Source organism: Zonotrichia albicollis, chromosome 8 (genome assembly GCF_047830755.1).
Source record: "Zonotrichia albicollis isolate bZonAlb1 chromosome 8, bZonAlb1.hap1, whole genome shotgun sequence".
NCBI lineage: Eukaryota > Metazoa > Chordata > Aves > Passeriformes > Passerellidae > Zonotrichia > Zonotrichia albicollis.
In genome coordinates, this window is record NC_133826.1 from 15,761,361 (window position 1) to 15,779,074 (window position 17,714).

Genomic DNA, 17,714 nt, shown 5'->3' on the forward strand with positions numbered 1-17,714 from the left:
CTCTCCTCAGCATGCATTCTCTCATTACACTGTAAAGGATGTAGTTTGAAGTACCTACATTTTATGACTCCTAGTTCAGTCTGTGACAATTGTCAAGCACCCATCAGTCTCCCAGTACTAATAGCTAGTTGTTTACTAGCAACTACATCCAGAACCCTGATTTTCTCTCAGGACTCCTGAGAATTTTCCTGTCTTATCAGTTAAATACAAAATTCCACACATCTTTATACCTTGTCTATCTGGGTATCTTAACTACATGTCCTTTGGAGGTAGCATTTGGGTTGTATGAGCTCTTGAGGAGAGGATGCCAGTCCTCAGGGGCTGCAGGGATTGCCAGGATCCATTTCTTGGGCTGGGGCAGTGTCCTTGCTTGCAGCAGTGAGCTCACATGATATCTGGTGAAGACAGCACCCATCATGCTGGACTGTGGGGACACCATAATCAGTAGACTGAGGGAGGAGAAACTCATCACTTGTTAGACCACATCTGTAATAGTGTATTTGGGGTTGGGATCTCTATCACTCAAAAGACACAGGTAAACTGGTGTATTACCAACACAGTCAGGGACAACATATACATATGTATGTCCAGAATATATGTATACATCCATATATATGTTATTCAGATCAGCAAAAATCCACATTGTCAACTGGCTCAACACTTGCAAAAGCTGGAATTAGAAATTAAATGAAATGTGGAATCCCTTTCCTTAGGGCAACTTTTTTCAGAAGAGCTGTGTAAAATTTATAGATCATAGCTTATACAAACCAACAGTCTACATTCCTGTGAAAAAAGTTTTCAGTACTTTTTCTCATTTTTATATATACAAATACAAAGATAGAATACACACACACACACACACACACACATATATATATATATATAAAACCAACCAATTTATGGATTCAGTTGGCTATGTGCTCCAAAAGCACTGAGGTGATATACTTGATGTATATTTTCATATCATTCCCTTTTTATTTAGCTACTACTAGGAATAGGATATTGGGCTAGACAAACCTTTAATGTGATTCAATATGAAAGTTTTTATAAAGATTATTTTCAACTGTTTCAGCAACATTTAAAGTTTACTATTCCAAATATCCACAAAGCATAACTGAAAAAAATCCAAATAGTTTAGAGGGGTTTGGATTAGCTCCTGTTTTCCATAAAGTATGAGGTTCAGGAGAGTGGAAGACAAGATGAGCCACAAGAGAATCAATCTGCAGCCTTGGTCCACAAAAGTCTGAGAACTACCAAACCACTAAGTACTCAAAATTGTGTGCAAAATATGAATAAAATATTGATTTCATTAAAAATGTTAAGGACTACTTAATTCAACAACATTTTATATGTTTGCATATTTATTTCCAAATTTGCATATCTGTTTGCATATATCTTGTAAAGCTGAACGTTAATTATACTTTAAAATCATGTATAAATTGTAACCAAGAATGTTGTATGAATTTTTGAAATAAGAGATGCTCAAGTACCATTAATTATAAACTGCCATTTAAAGCACACTGAAGCAGACCTCATATTGAAAAAATATTGAGCCCTTGACAAATAAAAAAGGCAGCAAGAGTTATTAACTGGTCTAGCTGATTAAATGGTGTTTCCTACAAACATAGCATAGATTTTTTTCTTCCTATTTCTCCCTTCAGACCTTTCTCCCTCCTGGGTTTCTTTTATTTAGAAGTGACACATGACAATTGCTGGCCAAGGTAAAATTAAGACCACATGATTCACTGGTTTATAGTTTCTGTTTAGGCCAATTCTCTTTTTGAATCTTTATTCATGTAGCACTGACAGTAATATATAACAATAGACAAAACTTCATGAGTTACTTTAATGAACTAATGTCAAATGAGGTGAGTTGAAGTGATTTTCTCACACCCTAATTAGATCTGTGAAATTATTTAAATTAAACTAATTTAAAAAGCAAGGTCAAATCTCAAGCAGCTTCCAAAAACTTAGACTTGCTAAATATACATGTTGATCTGACTATCACTTAAAGTGGCAATCAGAGACAGTCAAAATTCTAATAGCTTTAGATATAAATCCAAGGTCAGCTGTCCCAGTAATCATTAAGAGCCACGAGTTACCTAAAAACTGTTTCTTAAGAATATTGCAGAAGCATAATTTGCTCTTGTTAATTTTGAGAAGATGTGTTGAAGATCCTTTAATAGTTAAAGAAAATAATTCAAATGTACTGCTTGCATAGAGAAGGCTCCACAAGTTTATTAGTGCAAATCAGTGTTGCTGCCCTTAAAAGTTACCTATCTCTGCAACAGGCTGTTCCCTGAAGCAAGGACAGCAGAAAGATAAAAGTCCACACCTCTCTCTAGTCAGTCCAACTCTGATATCTTAATTTACATGAACAATGAAGCTGAATTTGCATTAGTCCATCAGGCTGAAAAGTATATAAGTAGAGATGCAAACTCACCTATCTTGTTGTGCTAGCTTTGTCTCAGAGGTGGTAACACCAGTGCAAGGAGCAGACTGACAGCCAGGAGCAGTGAAGTCTAAAACTTCTGCATGTGTTATGCAAATGGGACCATGTCCATCAGCTTTAGTGCTGTTGCACTACAGATTGAATTTGGCCTGCCTAGGTCTGGCCTAACACTGGCATGTTATCAGCCATTCACACTCCTTGGTCAAGCAAGGGACCTTTCTTCAGATCTATGGAAGCTCTTTGCCTGATCTGTATTTCCCACTAGAAATACAGACTACAGCGAGAGGGAGAGCCAAGAGATGCACTATGGCAATACAGCTCTGTGGTTATCTCTATGGGGAAGTGTGGTTACAGGAAAATAATCACACACAGGTGGCCACAGAGCAGCCACCTCAGAGAGAGAAACCTCTCATTTAATCCTGTCTTCTGAGAGACACCTATTCTGCCTGCACATTCTTTCTTCTTCAGCCCACACTTGAGACTGAGCAAGTGGTTCCACTAGAGGACATGCATACTCCAGCACAGAGGCCTGCTGTTAATATTTCTTCCACCATGCAAACACTGTTCACACTTGCAGAGCTGAGTTAGATTTGCACTAAACTTTAATAGATGTGAATTCATAGTATAATGTGTCGGTGGTAAAAATCATGGCAAATTTTCTTGCCCTCTGTAGGAAAATAATGTGAAATGCTATGAGTTCTGACTTTTGATTTTGCAAGATTTCCAATTTTTTTATTTTCCTTTCCCTTTTTACAAAACAGTCTGCAAAGGAAATAAATGCTGCAATGCCCATGACCCTTCATAACATCACATGTCATTACTTCCAGTAGTAACTGATCCTCAGGCTTGGTTCTTTCTCCTGTATCAGTGTACTGAGAGAACTGAAAGCAGCAACCAGCACAGCTGTGTAGAGCAGGGAACTTCCGCAATGGCTAAAAATGCAATTAATAAGTTACCAGCAGCCATTTGATGCTTTTCTTCCAATGTGCATGCCCTTCACCTACAACCATGGGGCATTTATTTTAAAAAGAGAGGAAAGAAAAAGATGCTTCTGTTTCTTGAAACTAAGACATTGCTACGGCTGTAATTTTCCGTTCTAATGAGGATCTATAAGGAATGAATTACTAAAGCACTAGACAAGCACCAAATAGTTCTTCCTCCTGATTGATTACACTCTAAAGGCAACAAAACCTCATGGTTGAGTCACTAATGAGTCTTAGATAACCCATCTGTTTGTAATAGGAGCATGCTATTGTAGTGCCTGTAACAGAAGGACTTTGTATTGATATTTTGTTACAGAAGGGTCTAGAACTAGATTTTTTTTAAGAATTGGGATCCAAACAAAGATCTTTGTTGTAAAAATGCCAGTTGCAGGGATAAGCCAAAATCCTGTCTCAGTGTTATGCACTCAAACTTGTATGATTTTAAGTATTTAAGTACTGAATCAAGTTCTTTTGCTGAGCTTTCATGACTAAAGTTATCTATTTAGCTAAACGCAGAAGTAATTTGGCAGCACGATTTAAACACATGCTAAACTAATACAGCTTAAACTTTAATTTCCTCTGTTCCTTTATAATGGTTTGCTACTTTGATATGAAACAGCAATTGTATTAGATTTAGGCTTCAGTAACTAATTAGTAGGTGGTAGTGGAATTAGTTCATAACGGTTCAGAAATGTTAATATAGCAGTTCATACTTTGTGTCACCTTTGTTTCATTTTAGTGCAGGTAGGTAGTTCAGTAATGCTTGACAATAATCATTGTAGTACAGCATATTCAAGACTTGCAAGACTGATACATATAAGCTATTTTCTAACTTGTGTATTTTTCTTGATTTTTCAAGTCTAATAATCTTCTCAAGTGCTTTATCAGCAAATTCATTTCTTAACTGAAAGTAGTATACACAAAATATATCTAAAGATGCATCCACCAATTCTTTGTTTATGTAAAAACTACGAGTACCAGTGTAGTTGTTAGAGATTTTCATATGCAGCATGCTTTAGATAACTGCTTTAAAATGGATGAGCTGATAAATGAACTAATTCCTTACTACTTAGCAGCCTATTATCAGTGTGATTCCCAAAGAGAGGCAGGCAGGCAGGCAGACAGGCAGGCAGGAAGGAAGGAAGGAAATGTAATTTTGTCCTTTTTCAAATTACAATAAAGAATAATTAATACAGGAAAAAAAAACCCTGTGAGAACATAAAGGGATTTTTTTCAGATAATTGCCATGCCTTGTATTGTAGTCTTACTAACAGACCATATTCTGATCACATTTCATAAAGAACTGTGCAAAAGTAAGTTCCAAATTTCACTTTTTGATCTCATTGGTTTTCATTTAAAAAAAAACCCAAAACACTGTACTTTTGGAAATACACCTGGAACCATTAAAATGTAGGTAGCTGCAGCTAAAAAGGAGCTATTACCTTATGCCTTCAGGTACTCTATCATGTGGCTCCTAGTCTTGGTTTCCCCAAAGATGCAAAAAAATACCAGGGGCCTCAAAAGACAGCACATCAACTTTTGGACTTGTCTACTGCAGTTGTAACCATGAGAAAAGAGATCTCTGAGCATAACAGTGATCCACAAAGGAAAAATAGGGGTTGTGTCTTTTTGCTGCTTTTATGGATTCTGCAGAATGCCAAGATGAGGTTGTTTTACAAGTTGATTAAAAGCTTACTTTTTGCCTTTTGAAATACAAGGGAGACCAGGTTTTGCTCAGCACTAATTGGAGGGGATGGAAGTACTGAACTTGTGTCAGTTTTTTTCTCACAACTGCTGTTGATTAGCAGTTGAGACATGCTGAATATACTTTTGTTATGCTTGTTGTAAATTTGAAGACAGCATTTGCTGTAGTCTATTATCAATTACTTCTGCTCAGTTCTGTATACTCTGCTTGAGAAAGAATAATACATAGACAGGTTGTGGTGACAGTCCACCTTTTCATGCATTCTTACATGCACAGAAAACAGTAAGACAACAAAACCTCATTTGATTATGTCAGGAAAGGAAGTCTCTAACCTTCAATAACTTGATTTTTGCAACTACCAGGCTAATCTACTGTTACAATACAACTTCATCTTCAAAAACTCAGTTCTGTGTGCAAGCAGTGATGTCAGCACTGCAAAGGAAGGACTGTATGACCATTTTAACAAGCCTATCACCCACTTCCTAGCCAAGTGATACTTTTTTAATGGTTAAAGAAACTCTCACAGGAGAGCCTGTCCAAAATCAAGCAGCAGTCAAGTGTATCACCTGAGATATTTAATTTTGTGCAGCTTTGGGGCTTTTAAACTGTCATGTCACTGGCCATGTCTTTCCCCTCTAAGATGATACTAAGAATGAGACTCATGGAGAGAGAGAGAGGGAGAGAAAGATAGAATATGGGCAACAGAAATAATTCATTAACTGGATATATGAAAACTTCTCCTGAATGTATACAGTGTTGGCAGACTGAGAAATTCCTATGCTGAGCAATCTGATCAAGGAAGAGGTAAAATTAATGCCATCTCTGTATATAATAAAGTCAAAGTCTTAACTACATAGAAAGAGGTTTTCCTTCTTTTCTTTCTCTACATTAAAATGTCCACTTAAATGAAGATGAAACCAAAGCTATTGGCTTATTCAAAGTTCAGTCAATTTACTAAAAGAAAAAGCAGAGCTCTCTTGCTTTGAGAAGTACCTGCAATCTGTGACACCAGAGAAAGCACAGAGCTCTATGATACTTGTATTTGTAGGATTGCTTTATTTGGCTCTAAAGTAGGAACACATCTATGCCAATCTAGCTTTCAGATGAGTTTTGCAAGCACAGCCTCATATGTCCAAATTTGTACCAACTTAATTAAAAGGAACAAAAAATGAAAATTGCTTTTTTAATGCAAGACACATTTCTAAAATGATCAGTATATGAACTAAAATGTATCCATCCTTAGAGTAACTGCTTGGCTGAGCTGAAACCAAAACACAAGGAAGCTTGAACGTGGAATTCCTCCCAGCTTTATATTGAAATCCCCAGGAAAACTGTCTTAGCCATGTTCTGAAAATTATTTCAGCTAGGGGGCGTTCAACTAACGTATTTTCCATGGCTGCACCTCAGACATCAACCTGTTCCCAGCAGCGGTGACAGCAGCCTCCTGATGAGAGCTCTATGTGCAAAACCCTGATATTGCAGGATTATAAATTTCTCCCTTACTCTGTAAGCAAGGGCCTCAAACTCCACTGTGAAGCTGTAGCCAAAACGAGAAAATAAGAATCAGAAAGGTGCCTGCCACTTGCTCATTCTACAGGCACTCCCATGCAGGGATACCCCAGCACTCTCCTACTGTGACTCTTACAGGGGTGTGCACCATACCAATACAGCTGGGCCATAATGCACAGAACAGATTACAGCAGTGTAAGTTCATGTTCATAAAACTCCTACTGACATAAAGCAGAGATCATACCTCATGTCACCCCAGCTTTCCTACTTCCTTCAAGTGACAGCAGCAGCATAACTACAACCTCAAATACTTACCAATGCAACTATTTTGAAATACTACATTTGGGGTATTTATGTGGGCAAAAGCTTTGTATCAGTTAAAGCTTAGGTTCCCTGGCCACATGTCACATCTGGCTTCAGGACAGCAGCACCTCCACTTTTCCTTGGTGGACAGAAGTCAACCACCCACCAGGGTCTTAAGAGAACATTTATTCCTGCCTCTTCAATGAAGCCAAGACATGAGCAGCAGCACTTTTTTACTGGTTAAATAAGGGACACAGCTTTCAAAGCTTTGAACCAACAAAGATAAATATAGATCTATAACCATGGGTTCAAGAAGGGTAGCTAGACACTGAAGGAAGGCTAAAATTTTCCTTCAGAAACTGTCACGTCTTCTGCACTGATGCTTCTCTGACATGTCATAGGCTTAGAAGACTGTGCTGGGGCAGGGGGTCTGGTTAAGAAAATGCTATAATAACTCTTCAGTCCGTATTGCATGAGACTTTTTTTGCTGTTATCTCCCTCTCTGCAGATAAATAACAGAGAAAAACACACATTGCAGTTGGTGACTCATTATATTAGTAGCTGCCCCGTGTTAAACTCTATATATGAGAATTTCCATAATTTCATGGGTGCCTCTTTAAGAAACAAAACAAGCTGAAGTTTCATTGTGCTGTGGGAAGTAACAGCACATCAGCAGTTATGGCATTACATATGGACTTTTGCTTCCTCCTGGGAGTTGTTTTCCTTAGAAGCAAAGCTGATTCCTATTTTCCAGTTTGCTGATAGCTCTGTTCCTGCATAGTTTGCACTACAGTGGGAACTATTATGCACCCTTCCCTCTCCCTCCCGCCCCTGCATACCTACACACTTCCTCTTTCCAGAACAAAAGCTTTTTCCAGTTACTTAAGGAATCTCACAAAATTATACTTCCTATCCTTATACACTGATCTCAGTTATTGGTCCCAAAACATACTTTTGAAGGGAAAAGTATAATTGTTACTCAGGAGCTGAGGCTTAAGCCTCCATTACCTTTGTATTTAATGTTAAAATAGTCATGGGAGAAAAGTTTTTTGGGAAAATGGGATTCCCTGCCCAGTTCCGGTTGCACTACCTGTGTGAAAACAATTTGATTTCAGAGGATTACTAATGCAAGGGTTCCAGAATCCAAACTTACTAAATTCTGGTAACTTTCAGATATTCCTAGTTACTGTTTTATGGAACTACCATTTGGGATTTAGTTTACAGTCTGCAACCAGTAATGATAGAAACTCAAGACAGGTCAGGTTAGTACAGCTTAGCTATCAGACCCCTTGAAAATACACTGTACAACCCTTAGAAAAACAAGCTTCTAATAAACACAAAGAAGCAAGTTCCAGTCTCTGATTAAGAATTCTCTTATCTCTTAGCCCGGGTTCCCAGGCTAATGAGATGACTTTGAGAAAGCTGTCTTTAAGTGTCTCCCCTTTATGCTGTCCAGAATTCTGCAGGCTGTATGGCTCATTACATGTTTCTTGTAATGCTGATTTGTCTCTGCCATAAGCTGTCTCTGCTGCCTGAGTGCAGGAATGTCTCACATGAAATTAAAGGGCCAGAAGCACAGGACATTTCAAGAAGGACAAAGAGGTGGCAAAGCTCACTGATTCTGCAGGGAAATTGCTTTCTTGAGGAGAGTGTTTCATGTACTCAGGAGGTCTGGAAGATGTACTTTCTGGGAGAAGGTGGCTCAGTGCTGATAGGGGTGCTAATATAAACTGTATATGAGACTATTGTGATCATTTTAAATTAAAGAGATATACAGTCAGTCCTTCAGCCTGTCTGTTCCCCCAAAGTCAGTATTTTATTGTTTTTAAAGCTTTGCGTTGACACAGTGCCGACCAAAGGCAAACACTACGAAATACAAGCACAGACCCAGCGTGTCACTTTGCAAAACAAAAACAGAATGGGGAAGAAGTGCTATGATGCCATGCCAAACATCTCTAGGCCTAATTTTAAAAAAAGACAGTTTTATATGGAATGGATTGCCCTTAACCTAGAAAAAGAAATACATTCAGAGAACTGGAAGAAAAACAGTGCCATACACTATCACATAAAAAAATGCCTTAGCTAAACTGTAGCATTCTATAAATGATTGAATTCAGATTGAATGAAGAACTGCAAACACCTGAACACTGAAAATTACTGTCTTTTGTCACAATCCATAAGAAAATAGCCTAAAACTGAAGGTAGAATTTTTTTTTAAACTATGATATTTTGGAACTTTGCTTAAAATATTTAGCCACACACAGAGAACAGGAGTGGTGTACTTGAGATTGGAGGAGTTGTGGGGCACTGGACTACAAAACACACAGGGCCACAAACTGATCTGGGATTAGCACAGGGCAGTAGAACAGCCTTTGATAATCAAGCCTCAGAACAGTATCAGACTAAGAGAGAGCTGCTCTTGTCAGGAACAACTTTATTAAGCAAACCATTGACATTTCCCCATATCTAAACAGAAAAAAACAAAACAAAACCACAAATAAACCAAAAAAAAAAACCCGCACAACCAACAGACAACCTTTTTATTGATTATGCCTTTCTTTTTGAAGAGCAAACTTTCAAACAGCATGGGGCAGCCTAAATAGTACCACTATAAGCCTAGTTCAGACTTGCAGTGAATTCAAGAAAAGAATTTTCCATTTACATCGCAGTTGGTCTCACTAGGCCAAGTTTACAGAGAGCACATCCCTGCAAATGTAGTCAAGTTGAAAACAATGGCCCAGTTCACACAAGTCCAATTTTGTACAAGTAATGTGGTAGGAAGGAAGGTGTCCAGGATACACTGCTATTGATAACTTCTGTGGCACAAAATCACCTCAGCAAAAAAGAATCAGGCTGCATGTGCTAAAGGTTAAAAAAGAGGAGAACATACTTTACTGTATAACAGACAAACTAGAGTGCCTTTTTATATTTCCTTATCACACAACCCCCAAAATAAGGAAAAATTCACTCAGCAGTTCCAATCACCCATCCAGCATGAAAATAAGTGTTTCATAATAATTTGTGATGGTTCTGAAACAATAAAGAAAACATGCAAATTACACCAATACAATAAAGACTTGATTATGCAACTGTTTCGCCTCCTTCACTGCAGCAATAAGCAAGCAAATAGAGACTGAATTGAACACAATTTATACTGCAAAAGAATATTCACTTGTGTTACTGCTTCAGCTACTTAAAAGAAATAATTTTGGTATAATCAACCCTATTTAAAGTTTATATCAATGATTTTGAGACTAATTTCATCATGCTTGTGCTCCACTTCCAGATTTTCAAGACACAGTTGCTTTGCTCTCAAAAGACAGCAGAACACTTTTTACAAATGTGTTCAATAAATTTTTAAGACTGTCAGACTGAGGATTAGTACCTTGAAATTATCTTTCCTAAGTATTTCTACATGAGAATACCTACACATATTAGAATTTATAAGCCTTTTTTTAACCTCATTACAGTAAATGGAAGTTAAGTACACGCTTAAGTGTACTCTGCTATTTTTCATCCTGAACCAGGATATTCCATTGAATTTTAGACCAAGAAAGAACAACACTGAAAACTATGTATCAGGCAGCTTTCAGAGTACACATACAGGATATGCTACACAAATCGTGGCACTATGCTAGTAAAATCAGTTATTTCTTTTCTCATGCTGTTGGAAGACACCAACAGTGTTGTTTTTGGGGTTGATCAGAAGAGAAAGACTCCTTTTATTCAGCTTCTCAAAATCTAAATTTAAGAGAATGTTTCTCTTTCCTGGTTTCTTCTCAGAGCAATGGACTTTGTCACACCACTGTGGATGAGAATCCCCATTTAAAATTTGATTAATTAAAGGTGCCAGAAGCAGCATTAACTCATCCTGCAGCCCCCAGGAGCTGTGTCAGAAGGGGTCACAGAGCCCTGGTGCTGGCCAGCAGCCAGTGACAGCATGGCGAGCAGCCAGCCATTCTGCTAGGAACTGGAGGGGGTTCCTGAGGCAATTTTAAAGTTTTTCTGTATTTCCACCTTTATTGCAGCTCAAGATCTCCTGCAGAGTTTGCATCTACAGCTTATGGATACTAAAGGCTATGCTTTTATTTCACTGAATGCTTTCATGAAGAAACCAAATCAACAGTAAGATTTTTATACAGCTTCAGGAAGCTTAGGTGCATGAACTTCTTTTGGCCACATCACATCCACATCTAAGACTTTGCAGAATTGAAAATTTAAGGTAATTCACGCTTTCCTCACAAGCTGAGAAAAACAAATAGAGGAATTAGTAATACTATCTTGTCTAAATTCTCTATTTAGGAGAAAAATAATCTTCTTTGTTACAGTTTCCTGTACTTTAACATTCTTACCAATGAATTACCGGATTTGGTCCTGAAACATTCTGCAGCAAGATTTGGAAAATTTGTACATACCTTATGAAATGAAACCAAGATACACATGGTTTCTGAGGAAATAAAATAATAATAAAAAAAATAATTAAAGCTTGTACAGAATCAAAAGAGGCAGTATGGGTTATGGAGAAAAAAATGCACCTCAGCACACTACAGCAGTAGGCAATATCACCCACACATCACTTTCTCATACATATTTATAAAGGTCCATACATAGAAGCACCTGCCCACAAATACAAATGCACAACACACAAATCCACAGCTCTTTGGGAAATGGACTTTGTATAATCTGATAGAAAAACTTTACTGCAGCATGCTTGAAAATAGATTGAAAATTATTGCCCCACTTTGAACATTTCCTGAAATACACTGTAATATCAGTACAAAGCTGACTGCATCAATCAGGTATCTTCAGATGTTTCATTTGATTTTTCAGAGAGATGAGAAAGCAACAAAGTGACTAGACCAAGCAATTCCAGGTACTTATAGCACATTAATCAATTTCAAATGAACTCCTTTTGTCTGCTGCTGCAATGGTTTAGAAGATATTTCCTAAACAAATAGATAATACTTTCTTTTTTATTACAAGTGATCAAACTCTGAGACTTATGTAAGAATTTTTTTAAAACCCACAACACAATACTAGTGCTTTTCTTTTTTTTATTAAAGAGCATGCTTACAATTGTGAAATCATGGTTACAGAAGTTCAAATAAAGCTTATTTTTTAAATTCTATCTGACCTTGGATTTGACAAAATTGTATATGGGTCAAGATTATGAAAGGGCTTTCATTACATGAAGTTATCTAAGTATTGTTCAGACTGGTTTTCAGGATGAAATACTAGCTGAAGTTTGTATTTACTTCATGTGCAATCACTTTAACCTTGCTATTTGCACAGCAGATGTCTTCTTCACAAGACTACAGAAGCTATTGACTATAAATCTTGATAAGATAAGCTGTTCATTCCTTCCTTGTCAGAGCACTCTAAAAAGTAGCATAAAAGAAAACAATTACTGAACTGAGGCAAATAGCAACCGTTGATCCTAGAGTTCTTATGGGGTCTTCTATACAGCAGCTTCTGACCAAGTCAAACCAGCAGAATTAGAATCCTTGCAGGAAGGTCATTATACAGAATTTAACTCATTTGTGACATTTCATTCATATGAATGCCAAGACCACAGTTACAATTTTTCCAATTGCCACTATTCCTGACATCTCAATAGTTAAAAGAAGATTAAATAAGCATAGTAATTCAGCTACTTCCTTTATCCTTGCATCTTAGCCATTCAGTCATCAGTGACACAATGTGTGGTTATAGCAGGAATGGAAAAGCTTATATTCCCCATCCTAGTGGGGAAGAGAGTGGCCAAGGCTGCCAACTCCACAGTTTAAATTAACAAAAGCCTCCACTGAGTGCTTTCCACTATCCCTGGAAATAGTTTTGGAAAGCAAGTTCCATCCATTTTTCTGATTTACTGATTAAAAAAGTTTGTTCCACTTACAAAAACAACATCAAATCAACCTAAGATAGTCAGAGGACCCCAACTTCCTATTAAGAGCAGAAAGGTAAGAAAAATACACAGCCGGTGATATCTTGGCCATGAGTGTCTTCACCAATAATGGTTAAAAAAAAAAACTGGATAAAGTGAACTGCCCTGCGGAGAAGGGAACATTGCTCCTTCATTGGAGAGCTATTAACATGCTCTAGGAAAAGTTTCTAATTCAACCCAAAAACTTTGGCATTTTTGAATTGAAATTAGTGGCCTTCAGAGAACTCACTGTAAGGACAAAAGTATTATCTTTTTAATTTATCTACATAAGGTGAAACAAAAAACCACCACTCCTGTTATTTCAATTATCTTCTACAAATGAACTTTCTTGAAATACAAACCTGATTCTGCTTTTAGTTACATGATGCTAATGAGCTAATTAACAGCCAGGTTATTTCCTGTTGACTTTCTGTGGGCTAACAACTCATTGATGCTAAGCAGCAAAAGATGCATTATGACTGAAGTCTTCTTTTTAGATAGGATTCCATGCTTTGACATAAAATATTCTACAACCTTTAGACATCTGGGAATCTCAGAACAAACAGGAAAGTTATCTGCAACCCTACCTTCAAAGATGACTTATTGGATGAAATAAAAAATAATTGGCAAAGCACACAAGAATGCCGTAAGATAGTCCCATCTTTAAAGCACATGTGCAAAGGGACAGGCCTCGAGAAACAACAGTAGCATTACTATACATAAATTAGTCAGATAATCTGTGTATACTTAGCCTAATAAACTGGATTTACTCAATTCAAACAGGATTCTGCAGTGCTAAGACCATAGTCACCATTTGCATGCTGCAGTGCAGCCTCCTTTGCCTGTATGCTGCTGTTAAATCTTTCTGAAAAGCAGAGATTCTCTACTGCACTTTCTGAATTAAATGAAACAGAAATTGCAAAGGTATGCAACCCTTTAATACTTAATTATCTTCCCAATCAAGGAGTGAAACCAAGCAAGATTATATGATTATATACTGATGATATGACTGATCCATTTGGATTGTTATTTGTCACATTATTCTTCTCCAAGTGACCACAGAGACTTAACACAAGTAATGAGGAGAGCTATCCTTTGGTTGCTTAGAATCAGTTTAACACATTTGCTGGTGATTCTCCTGGCTTCCCCATCAGCCCTGCCAAATTTCTTTTCAGCAAACTAATACCCAGTTATTTTTGCCAAGTCTTCAAGCTTTTAACTCAATTAGAAAAGTATGATCTATCTGTTTTCAGAGGCTGAGAATCCACAATTTTCCTTATCCTCACATGAGTGGCAGACCCTGCTATTTGAGCACCATAACCCCAGTGTTCTTCCCTAACTGCCACACACAGTAAAGCAATTGTTTTAGGTCATTTCAAAGTCACCTCTTGTGTGGAAGAAAAGAAAATAGTCATAAGATCAGATATGCAACCTTGTGAGGATGGCAAGTTACATGGAGACAAGGTGGGTGAGCTGTAGAATTAAGTCTGTAACTGGGAAGCACTTCAATAGCCCTAGAAGCAGCAAACAATAAAGGGGATGGTGCACAGGAAATTCATGATGCAGACCTGTTTGCAGGAGAACATGCAGAGAGTGGTTACTGTCTTACAGCAAACATGACATAATACTATGTTTAAAGGAGATAAATTTCAAACTAAGTTCAACATCATCTATCCATTCTTTTTAGCAAAACATCCTTGCACCTTAGGAAACAATCTCATTGCTAGAAAGCCACAGATGTTGTTTCTGTTTCTCAGTAAGTCAGGTGCATTTCCTATAGCCTTGTGGGACACTGCATCCTCCTACAGTTTTGTAATGTAACACAGGCCTGTTACCTCTTCACACACACAAAATTGTATGATCCAGATGCATCAGCCTCCCAGACTCTAAATTTGCTCAAATACAGTAACTACCAACTTTTAATTTTGGTTTGCACAAGACATTCTGATACATATAGCAGCTACATCTGCACATATATCTCAGCTCAATTCCCACAAGAACTTTTTTGGGACCTTTAATCAGAGATTGAATTACTTGTCTTGCTTGTTGTGGGCACAATATACAGACTTTTTCCAGAAAAGCGTTGTTAAATAAGATCTATATGCTTCAGAAGGAAATCCTGTCTTTCTGTTGGAGCTTTCTACAATGTCCAGTTCTATACTCCAACACACAAATCTAATGCTAAACCCAAAAAGCAGACTGAAAAATGCCACTTCTAGGGAATGTTTGCCTCCATTGCAATCCCTTATTCTTGCATTCTTACAATATGCAAATCATCTCGCATATCGCAACCCACTTTTTACTCCCAGGAGAGGAGGGAAAACTTAAACCCCACAATTCTACTTTAGGAGAATAACAGGACAAAATTCAGTTTAGAAACACAGAAGAAAAAAAAAAGGGAAAAAAAGAGAAGCAATTGAAAAGATAAGAGAGATCTAGAAGTCCTTGAACACCTAAATTTTTCCCTGCTATGCCTGGTTCATATCTCCAGCTGCCAGTCTGTCAAGTCTGAGAATAGCTGCTGTGACTGGAATCTGATAAGAAAATAGGATGCTCTGAGCAGCCATGTTTAATTAAACAGTGGGAAGTTCACATTAGCAATAAACAGGGGAAGTATCAGAAGTCTTGGCAAAAGCTAAGTACAGTGTCACTTCTCTGCTCTGTACTTACCCTTTTTACTGCTTGTCTTTACAACAGAGCAGAGACAGTCAGGACTTCTACAAAAGGATCCTTAGGTATGCTAATGAAATCCCATGTGATTCCACCTGTCCAGAATAAGAATGCCTAATTCTGTTTCAGATGTTCTGCTTCTAAAGCTTTGATTCCCAATTTCACAGAAACATGGATGCAGACATGGAGAGCTTGATGGACTGAAAAAATGCTTCTCTGTCAACTTCTGCTTTGGTGGCAGTAAATCTGGAAAGAAGCACCCAAATAGTCCACAATCTGTTCTGCAGTCATTAAAGAGATGGAATTAAAATAATTTCAGATTAGCTACAATAACAGGACTGAAATTATTCCTGAAGATCATATGGTATCAGAGGTTAAAAGCCTAAACCTGAGTAGAACAACTGAGTAGAATGTTTTTTTACCTGTCAGCATGGAAATATGCAGAAACGAGAAGCCACACGCTGGTTTTCTTTTTCACAGTACATGCCACTAAAACAGACACTATTTTTGATTAGAGGGGAATGTGAAAATCAGTTAATTTCAATTAGCTAAGAGAAGGCCAACCATGGAAATACCACAGAAGTTAGAATATGATAATAAGAATCATAAGAAAGAAAGTTTAAGAAGGAGTTAAACCTGAATGAACTACAAAAATCATCAATGGTAAGAATGTACTGAAAACAAACAAACCAAAAGAAAAGAAAAAAGTGTGGCATTTATTTCTTTCAGGGAGTTAACATCTGTATGATCAAAAAGGGTTGAATAATCAGTAAGATTAGATTTTATTACAATCCCAAATGAAAGAGGTTATCCATGCTTGGAGATCTAGAATCATTTTTTGATGAAAGAGAATAAGTTGTTTGCCCAATTAAGTCACACAATCCAGCACTAAGCTTATGAAATAAGCAATCTCATACAGTAAATAACATAAAATGCAAAATGCGACAAGACATTGACAGAATTAAAACTTCATAGCATTGGTCTAATGAAGAAGGTGCACAAGACCAAAATTTCAGAAACTTGGAAGAAAAGCAAGCTCTTCAAGTCCAGGATAATGCCAAAAAACTCCAACAGTCCAGGATAATGCCAAAAACCCCAACAACTCTGCAGGTCCTGCACTGTCCTATGGAAGTTGTTCAGAGAAAAGGCTCAGATCAGATGGATCAGCACCAGTACTCTCAGTAACCTGCAAAAAGACAAACATGCACATTTTTGTATCCATCCATAACATTTTTAAAAATACCTACTCTGCTAGAAAGCAAGGAAGTTTACAGAAGCAGAAGCAAAGATGAAGCCTAAAGAAAAAGTGGTCAATGCCAAATATTTATTTCCACTGCATGTGGCAAACTGCCAGGTTCTGATGAGTACATCTTGAATAAAAATTGAGGAGTACACATCAAGTACTGGCTCCCTCAGTGCACATGCTGACTGTTTCCTGGGACTGCTGCTGTTTGGCTCAGGCTTGAAACAATTATGTTTCATTACAAAAACAAGGCCTTTTCGATGGGATGAGAAATAAAATGGTAAAGATGTTTTCCAATATCGAAATCACTACAAAGACACAACAAAGCAACCTGAGAGAGGAGCAGAACTGAACCAGTACAAATCATCACAAGGCATACTCTCACAATGTATCTGCCTGAGGAAACAAGAAAGATTTCATATATGTACTTTTAATTAATTCAAAGAAAATTTCCACTGCTTTAAGATAAAGCACCATTCCATTTCACAGCAATTAATTATTTCTTCATGCACTGTTATCAGGATGTGCTACCTTGTATTTCAAACTTTGAAAGTTAAGCCAAAAGTACAACAGCTGAGGTTAAAATGCACACTGCAAGGAAACTTTACTTAGCATGTAGGGAAGTTACACAATTGTGATATTCAGTGGCCTGGGAAAGGAAGATAGGAATAGCAATCTGCAATTTTAAGTGACCAAGCTAATTGGGAAGAGGAAGTCTGGAAAAGTGCACTACAAGGTCTATGTTCCATTATTCAAGTGAATAATAAAAACAACAACAGTCTTGGAATACAATGCAACTCTTCTAGACTTTCAGAGCAGTTTCTTAATATTAAAGGAGACATGAAACAAGGAGAGAATTAATTTACTAGGAAATTAAAGGTAGCAAATTAACCAAAACTAAAAAATTAATGACAAAAGTAAAGGAC

General features: G+C 37.3%; 1 non-coding gene across 50 annotated transcripts in view; it reads right to left on the reverse strand.

Moving 5' to 3' along the window:
- LOC141729846 (uncharacterized) overlaps window positions 1–17,714 on the reverse strand; it is a 485,161-nt gene that overhangs the window by 457,415 nt on the left and 10,032 nt on the right. For 36 of the 50 annotated variants that reach the window (XR_012581342.1, XR_012581334.1, XR_012581343.1 and 33 more), the window contains one exon: window positions 231–16,731. The exons of the other annotated variants lie outside the window; for them this stretch is intronic. This is a non-coding gene — a transcript (uncharacterized LOC141729846). The remainder of the gene's footprint in view (window positions 1–230; window positions 16,732–17,714) is intronic. 50 annotated transcript variants of the gene reach the window in all.